Below are 9,381 nucleotides of genomic sequence, written 5' to 3'. Positions count from 1 at the left end.
AAGTTTTGCAGTGATTAAGTGCTATCCTCATAATATAAATTTTTTAAAAAAATTATGTGAGGTGTAAAAATATGTAGAGATATATGAGTATATTTATAGAAAAGACTGTTAGCAACAGTAATTTCTCTTGTCCACTGGAGTAGATGAGCTTCTAATCTGTTTTCTAGTTAGCAAAATGGTTCAAATGGTATGAGAACTCAGAAGGGCCCAGAAAAACATGAAGAGTTAAGGAACAGCATGCACTTTCAACAAAATTAAACACATTTATTTTTTGCTCATAAACAGTAAATGTTGGTGAATTGGCCTAATACGAGAACATTAAGAACATGGAATGATTATAATTGTGGAGGTATTACATCATTGAGGGAAAAAAAGCAGCAGTCATGTGGCCTGTTGCAGAGCAATATGTGTTTTCCCCACACATCACAGTCATGGGAAGAGGAGGAGAACTATCCCCATTTTTGTATTGCTTGGAGGCCAGTCCAAAATACTGAAAATGGTTTTACTGGACAAAATTCCTACAGGATCATGGAGCTTTGTTCCTTATCACAATGGCTACTGGTAGTATCTCTGGGACTGTCCAGCACTTAAAAGTTTCATTCTGGCTTTTTTGTCCTACATCCAAAGGCCAAGAACTTCTCATAGGTCCAGGCTGCTGTCAGCTGACTTTATTAGGTTGATTCCCATAGTCCTTTTGAGTGAAGGCTCTCACTTCAGGCCTCTAGTGGAAGTTTCTCTGCTAGATCATTTGCTTTTGGTCCACTTGAGCAAGTCAAATTTATTTGGAATTTGCATGATGAAGTGTCCTGGATCAATGTCCCTCCTTTCTATATATCTGTGAGAAAAAGAAAAAAACAACCATGCAATTCATTTGCATGATTAGGAGGACAGAAGATATGTCACATATCACACATGATATATCAGAAGATATATCACATATATCACATCAATATGCAAACAGGGATTGCTGAAGTTTAATGGTAGATGGTAATGGTAACAGTAGATAATGGTCCTGAGCAGATTGGTTGTGGGCATCAGTTCCTGAAATGATCATGGGAAGTTTTAAGAGAAAAGGGAACATGCTGTTGCTGCACTTGTCATGGCCTGAGTGCCACATAGATCTGGTCCTTTGGCAAGATCCACGTGCCCCTCATTCACAGACCCTCTCTTCTTATTCCCTTCACCAGAATGTACTCACCAAAGCCATCTCTTGGGGTTTGGAAGAGGCCTGGCTATGCTTGAAAAGGTCTGGGAGGATTACACCTTGGATGATGCCAGCAGGTCTTTGTTTGGAAGTGGGATGAGCCAGAGGTGTGAGAATCCCTTGATGAGGTGGCCCCAGGACTTCTGCTGGACACTCAGCTCTGCCCTGCTGGCAGGAGTCTGTGAACACTGAAGCATTCCATGGTCATCAGCCATCCAAGCATCTTGTGAAAATCATCTTAAAAATCAAAAGTGCATCTCACAGCCCTAGCTGGCTCAGGCCTTTCTCTAAGGGTAAATTCGTCACCTTCTCTTTTTTAACTAATCACTGTTCTGTTGATAGAAGCCTCAGTCTCAGTCTGGTTTCTTAAAGTAATATTTAGTTTTCCGGAGAGTTTTTCCATTGGTCTTCTCAGACAGAAACCCACTCCATGGTTCCATCTAAGATCCAACTTCATGTCCCTATGAATTTCTGTTACTGCAACAGTGGGTGCAGAACTCCTTCACAAGGAGTCTGCTGAAAACAAATATTCTTGGGACTGACACAGCAAGAGAAGTTTTGACAATGCTGTTACATCATCAGGACATGTAAAGACAGAACCCGAGTGTAACAACCCCACCATGAGGATCTCCTCCTCCCAGTTCGCCTGCCTAGGACACTGTAGGCTCAGGATGGAAAATAAGCAACTTGGAAATCTAGACTGCAGTGCAAACTGAACCCTAAGTGTGTGTGATGGCTTTGACATGATTTATGTTTCTTGACAGCCTGGTGGCATGTGAACATGGGGAATAAGTGAGGGTTGGGCCCATGGGGAATAAGAAAGAGTTGTCTCTTCAGATGTTCCATGCATGAGGGATGCAGAGCAGCGGACTACTGAGGGAAATCTTGGAAGGAGCTGCAGAGTCCACAGTGCTCTGCTGAATCCAGCAAGGGAGAAGTTTGTTTCCCTCGAGGTTCCCAGGACTTATTGGACTTCTCTCTAAGGTTATAGTTCCCTTTTTCCCATTAATATTAGCAGTAAAAACCTCTCTTGTTGAGCGTAGAATGACATTTCAAGAGTTTATTGAGTAAATCTGCATATGCATTTCTTCCCTGAAATTTCAAGTGGGACATTGTGAGAAAAGATTTACAAATCATATATTCACAAATCCACAGAATAATCTGAGTTGGTCTTCTATTTTCCTTCATTTTGATGTTTTAAACTGGGGTTTTTACTGTCAAAACTAGAAAATGTTCTTATTGATAACAGTGCCTGAGGCACAGACTATTGGAAATACCATATACATTAATAAAGACTTTGATAATTTAATTTTGGTATTGAATAACTGTAGATGCCCAACACATGCCTATGTTACATGTTTGTGTTGAACAGTGTGGTTAGGATATGTCTGGATATCTGGTATGCTATTTTAATGTATAAACTGCTCTTTAAATTGTTGATTATATTCTTAGGCAGGTTCTAGTGAATGAATGGGACTTGTTGATTGGTAAAAAATAATCTTGAATCCAAGTTTGCACTGTGCTGTCAAGAATAAAGATTTACCTTAAAGGTGGTAAATTTTAAGTGGGCAAGTTAAAACATATAAAATATAAAGTATAATATGAAAATAACTAGCAAATCTAAATTATCATCAAAACAATCCTCAGAAAATTAATCCGCATTTATGGTCACACTATTCAACAACATCAAGGGAAGGCCAGATATTTTCCCAGCATACAAAAGGTTATATGAAGAAATATCCACCTCTCATTCCCAAACTGGTTCTCATTCTTCCTGGAAGAACCTTTTTTTATAATCAAGATTGATTTATCTGAATAACACATTTAAGCAAGTCATAAACCTCTGCGACTGAAGTTAACGAGCACTGACTGTCCAGGGGATTTTTAACAATTCATTTTTCTTTAGTGAGCTGAGAGAGGTTCTGCTTAATTCCAGCTTTTCCGTCCCTGTCCTGTAACAGACCAAGTATATTAAATTGACCCAGAATTACCTGTTCTGCTTTAAAAAAAAAAAAAAAAGAATTAAAAAACAAAAGGACAGGAAAAAAGCCAGATATGTTCTCTATTTGCCTTACTGCCTAATAAACAAGAGAAAAACAACTCAGATGTGCCAGGTGCAAACTTGCTGCTGCTTTTCTGTGAAATTTAAAGACGAGACTTCAGTAAAGGCCATTCAATAAGTATCTGCTGTAGCTAATGAGAGCAATCTGAATGCTGAAACTAGCTTTGCATGTCTGCAATGGGACAAATCAGATACCTGCTTATAGCACTCCAGAGTTTCCAACACTTGGGCTCTAAAAGACATAATCAAAATGTTTCATGAGGTGTAACTTGCACAACTTAATAATTGAAGAAATGTCTTAGACTCTGTGCACGTGCTCCAGCAGGAATGGTGCCACTCAGAAATAAATTGCATGTCTGTTTAAGATTCTTCCCCAGCAGTATTAGAATCTGTCCGGTAAAATGATACGAACTTAATTTGCCATAGTACTAATTTACATTGCCATTAATGAGAACACAAGTTTTAAATCACAGACATGGATGTACTATTGTGCATCCAGCTTATTTCGACTCCACTCAGGGTGATAAGGCATTCTCTAGACAATTGTAATTATGAGTAATTTGTAAAAGTAATAAGAACTGCTTTTTATTACAGGCAATAAAAATCAATTCTTCATTCAATTATCTTTCCTGGCTATGATATGATAGCTGCCCTGAGTGAGTGCAACAGGAAAAAAAAAAGCTGAGCTAAATCCTAAGGAAAATAACTATTAAAGAAAAAGACAATAGCACTATTAAAAAAGATTCTAAGAATATTTAATCTCCATTTCAGCTTCTTGTCAAAAAGACATGATAATAAATGCCTGACAATATTGCTATAATCCTTTTTTTTAAGATGCCAAATTCACATATATTGACATTATTTTAAACGTAGGACCAATTTCATTGATTCAGTAGGATAATTCTTGTAGTTGAGAGACAGCAAAAATATAAGTCTATGTAGAATCAGAATGGTGGTGAAGAAAAGCATTTTAGATGTAATTAGTTTTCATGCATTAAAACTTGTTGAATTAGAAGTTAAACATTAGCTCCAATTTTAAGAGGAATTAGAGGTTAAAATCCTTCTATTTAATAATACACAGGGTTTTATGCAGTAATGTTTTTCACACAAGAATGTATCTGGGGAAAAGTTCCTCTTTTTGATTTGTATTTTTCTAATTCATTTCAAACTTTTCAATTAGAGGGGTCTGGAAAAAAACAAATGGTTTTGTATAAAAAGCCCATTTAATAAAATAATTTTGCATATTTTAAATATTTTTTCGTACATTTTTGGTTCAGGGCAATTGAAACTGAGGAAAAAGAGTGTCAGATTTCCTTTTGAAAGTGGGAGCTGATTTTGTTTATTATAATTTCCTCACCTGCCAGAAGTGTGAGATTTTCATGGAAGTGGTAAATTGAGTCTCCAGTGCAGCAGGATTTGTGGACGGGTCACTTTACTCCAATAACTTTGTTCTCCCTTCTTGATAAGGAAATGACATGGTACATTTGTTTGAATTTTTATCAGGAATATTAGAAATGAACAAAGACATTTTAATGGGTAAACTATTCAAGGATTATATGAATCAAAGAGGTTTTTGGGGAGCTCATTTTTTACCCCTTCTCTAGCATTACACATCTCTGCTCAGACAGCAGTGAATGTCAGCTTTAGTCAGGAGCCATTTCTGGAGCACTTTGTTAAAAAAAATCCATATAAAATACATGGTCTGGGTCATCTTGTCCTCAGCCTTTCTCAAATCTTCAACTGCTTAATTGTACTGCATCTCCTTTTTCTTTTAAAATGTATTTTAAAAATTTACCTCCTTCCCTTGAGTTCTGTATATCACTTATATAGTAGGGATCAGTAAGAAATTTACTGATTAATATTTTTTAAAAAATTTCTTGTTTGTGAATATTTGGGAAGAGTGAGTTTTGTGATGTCATGGTAACCTCAAGTTTGTAGTCAAGTTTTCAGATCCTCTTCTGAAAAGAGCTCTGTTAATTGGCAACCTGTACCTATAGCAACAGAAATGCACATCCTTCAGTTACATTTTCCAACCAAGCTTTTTCATGGGAAAAGCTTCTCAAAGTACTGCTTTTAGAGGAACATTCAGTTCATAATTAAAGAAGGAAACAAATAAACTGGAGTACAAATTTGCTGTCATCAGTAGATTGATCTTGATTTCATTTAATTGTTCACAGAATTCTGCTTTAAATCAGATAAATTTGGAGTAAGACACCCACAAGACATCAACATGAAATATTTAGGCTTTTAGAAAAAAGTCAGGGTGAAATTCTATAGTGAATATACTATTTTCAGAGCACGATGTGTCCATCTCTGCTGTCAACAGCAGGCCTTGCTCTCCTGCCTTCAGAAGTGATTCTGAAAAGGATTGACATAACCTAATCCCAAAAACTCTCCAGTGCAAATTTACTGCCATAAAAATGGGTGCTCATTATACAGGCAAGATCCAGTTTTAATATTGGCAGGTGTAATGAAATCTTTCTCTGCATCACAGTTCCTGAGCTATACCATCCTTGTTATTGCACTCCTGAAACTCTCTTAAGTAGAGAACTCGGCATTTGCATAAATTCCCCGAAGATCTATGAAGAAAATGTTCCAAGGCCCTCCGGGGCTAAGTGTGTCTGGTGAAGTATATGAATAAATCTGTCAGTTTTGAATCATTAGGAATGGATGGCTTTAGGGTTGATTTTAAATGGTTGCCAGTATATCTCAGGGTTTTACTAAAGACAGAGGATGGGCAGGAGCAACTTGTATTATTCTCCTTGTTTGGATAGGGTTAATGAGAGTGTTACCAGGAATTGTGTGGGAGTTATGGAATCAGAGAATCACAGAATCATTTAGGTTGAAACAGGCCTTTGAGATCATCAAATCCAACCATTAACCCAACACTGCCAAGTCACCTCTAAACCACTAAGCACCACATCTACAAAGTCAGTAATTTGTAAATTACAATTTAATCGTATTAACGCAGAAAAATTGACACCCAAACAGCATATGCTGAATGTCATACCATTTTTTCCTATATTGTTGCAAGCACTCTAGGTGGCATAAATAATTCCTGGCTCTGTTTGCACTTCTATTTTTTCCCTATAAATTAAAAACAAATTATATAGGTGGATAGAAGGCAGCATTTTAAAGCATTGAATTTATAGGTATATATTTTCTCAAGTGTATATGTTTTGGTATTATTGGGAATATGGAATATTGGTAAAATTCTCATGAAAGTAAATAATTTACCTTCTCTTAGAAGCCTGAACTGTCACACTGAATTACATAGATTATGGCCAAAAGACCTCTCAGTCCCTGAGGTATGGAAGAACGGTCTTGTACCATCAGTCACAGATTTGAAAGTGCTGTGTCTGTTTCTTCTTAAGATTCTGTGTATGATCTTATGTACATTTGGTGAACATCCTCAAAGAAGTCCACAAGACCCATTCATTTACACTTTAGGTCTGATAGGTTGACACACTGAGCACTTCAGTCTACACATTATTTGACCAGGAGTTAAAGTGAAAAATGTTTCTGAAAGTCAAAGTTGCTTGACTGCTGTAGGGTTCACAAAACAAAAGTAGCAAAAGGTCCCTCATGTGTTCTAACTTAGCTTCCCCAAGATGCTTAAACTAGCAGAGCTAAACACAGAAATACAATTATAGCGTGATCTGAAAGGCAAAAGACTGGGGGCAAGGAAAAATTATTTGTCTTCCCTGGCTTTCACTGACACTGAGGAAGACCTTGCTGTTTCTTGCCATCAAAGTCTTTGTCTCAGACTCAATATATTGGGGCAGTGATACTAATGAGGCTTTCCAGGAAGTCTTCTCCAGGATGTCCTCTCCAGGCTGCCCCAGAAGGACTGGTTTGCCACTGAGCTGTGCAGGGAGGCAAGAAAGTCGCCAGAGTGAAGCTGCATTCTGTAAATGTGGGCTCCTTGGATATGATATATATCCAAACACATAGATAACTAAAAAAAAACAAACAAAAAAACCAAAACCCAACAAAAACCCAACAAGTTCTGAGCTTAAGAAACAAGGGAGAACACACAGATTGCCTATGAAACTGTGCATTCATATTTCATGTGAGCAAATAACATTGAGACCTTGTCCAAGAATAAATGTGCAGATCCTCTGTTCTGTAATAAGATGGTCAGATATTCAAGATTTTCTAGAATATTCCCCAGCTGCTTACATGCAGCAGTCAGACTCATGGACATGATCCACCTTGGCTTGTAAGACAAATTCCATCCTACTGCATGCAATCAGCTCTTACAGTGATGCATCCATTAAAAATGCTTCTAGGTGCTAATCCAGAGCAATCTTTTCCCTTTTGACAATTGTTAAGAAGGAAGAAGTACAATTCCTTGGTAACTACAGAGATCTGCTGAAATCAGATATTTCCTATTACTGCCACACTGAAGATTCCATTTTCTTTAGGGAAACCTCATGAGGCAGTAATCCAGTTTTGAACTATGGCCATCACTTCTCTTAGCTGCCTAGATAACCCTACAAACTGGGACATTTTTGTTGTTTAAAATACATTAAAAATGACCAAAAAAATCACAGGTGCAGGAAAACCAAGAACAATTTAGATGCCTGCAGTAACATTCAGAGCTCTGAGCTTATCCAGCTTTTCCTGAGGAATACAAATAGACACAACTGCGATAAGAAGTTTTAAAAGAATATTTTATGTAGATGTTTATTAGATGTCTCATTTTGAATAAAGTAAATTTATTATAAACTAATAATTTAATGCAAACAAAATATCTGTGAGTTTCTGTGTCTATTTTTTTTGGTAGTTATCCCAGTAAATGGAGATTTCTATTAGGCAGACTACTAATTGTGCCCTGACATTTTGATTTCATCCAGTTTTTCAAGTAGGTTTTTGCAGCTATGAATTTCCAGGAAAAGCAGGCTCTGGTGGAAAAATGCCAATTCCTCTTAAATATGGCATTGTGAGAAAATATCTCCTTTTCTTTCTCTTCTTAGAAATTATACTAAGGCAGGTTTCCATCAGAAATGAGCCTGGCCTCCTGCCAGATTATCTGAGAGAAGCTCAGGTCATCTGTGGCCCTGGGAAACCTCAGCTCACCGAGATGTTCAGACTTTTGGCATCCTCTGCTTCAGCACAGTTGGGGCACAAGGACTGCTTTAGCAACAGGGAACGTGGAGTAACTCCAGGTTTTAAAATGCTCTGCACTTCCCAGTAAATGGGATACAACCTAGAAATACTCCCCAAACAGCATAAGGACTGTGGGATAGAAGATGAGAAGAAGGAAGGTAGTAAAGGGTCGAGGAGGGTCAGAGATTTCATCTGATCCAGACAAGACAGGATTCATGGACTTGTCTCATCCTCAGCTGGAAAGCTCTGAATTTTCTCTATTATTTTGTATATTACAACACTGAGTGGTACCTTTCAGCTTTTCTGGATTTCTGGGGATACAAAAGTGAGCCTCAAGGCCCACAGCTCTGGGATATCTCAGGCTCACAGAATCCAGAATCCCTCAGATTCTCCATATGGTTGTGCAAGAAGGCCTGAACTCCCTTATTTCCAGTCCTTTGTTTGATTTTAACCAAATATATACAAAGCCTATGCTTAGTTTTTAAGGATATTTCTCCTTAAAGTAATGAAAAAAAAAAAAGCAAAAAACAAAAGGAAAAGCAAGCCAGGCACTGGTGACTGATTAATTTTCTTTTGACACATTGTTTGCCTAATGCTTTATTGGAATAGGGTAACATTTGCACGAACAAGAAATCCACGAACATGGGCTTTTAATAATCAAACTGCTAACTTAAGTGTCATAGCAGTGTTTGGGTGATTAATGAAAGGTGTTTATAGCACCACTTATTCGGTTTCATTTCAGCAACTGTGCAAAACTCTTTACAGGGTGTATGACATGTTGCTCCCTTTATAGAGCAGTCTCCATATGTTCATTAAGGTGGAAAAAAATAAGGAAGCTAAATGCAGGTGTCAGCTGAAACCTGCAGAGGATCACTGCTTCATTGGTTTGTGCTTTCTTCTTTGATTTGCAATTAACATATTTCAGGACTTCAGACATGTTTTGCCTGTTGTCCCTGGGGTACCATTGCTCATTTTGTGTGGTTTGATTTCTTTCTTCCCTTTT

At 37.5% G+C, this 9,381-nt stretch overlaps 1 long non-coding RNA gene across 1 annotated transcript in view; it reads right to left on the bottom strand.

Moving 5' to 3' along the window:
- Positions 1-243: 243 nt before the first annotated feature.
- LOC111923131 (uncharacterized) overlaps positions 244-9,381 on the bottom strand; it is a 37,045-nt gene continuing 27,907 nt past the window's right edge. The window contains exons 2-3 of the long non-coding RNA XR_002860938.2: positions 1,199-1,392; positions 244-835 (exon numbers count right to left, since the gene is read on the bottom strand). This is a non-coding gene — a long non-coding RNA (uncharacterized LOC111923131). The remainder of the gene's footprint in view (positions 836-1,198; positions 1,393-9,381) is intronic.

This window comes from Cyanistes caeruleus, chromosome 4 (assembly GCF_971803275.1).
Source record: "Cyanistes caeruleus chromosome 4, bCyaCae1.hap1.1, whole genome shotgun sequence".
Classification (NCBI taxonomy): domain Eukaryota; kingdom Metazoa; phylum Chordata; class Aves; order Passeriformes; family Paridae; genus Cyanistes; species Cyanistes caeruleus.
This window is presented reverse-complemented; position numbering and strand designations above follow the sequence as displayed.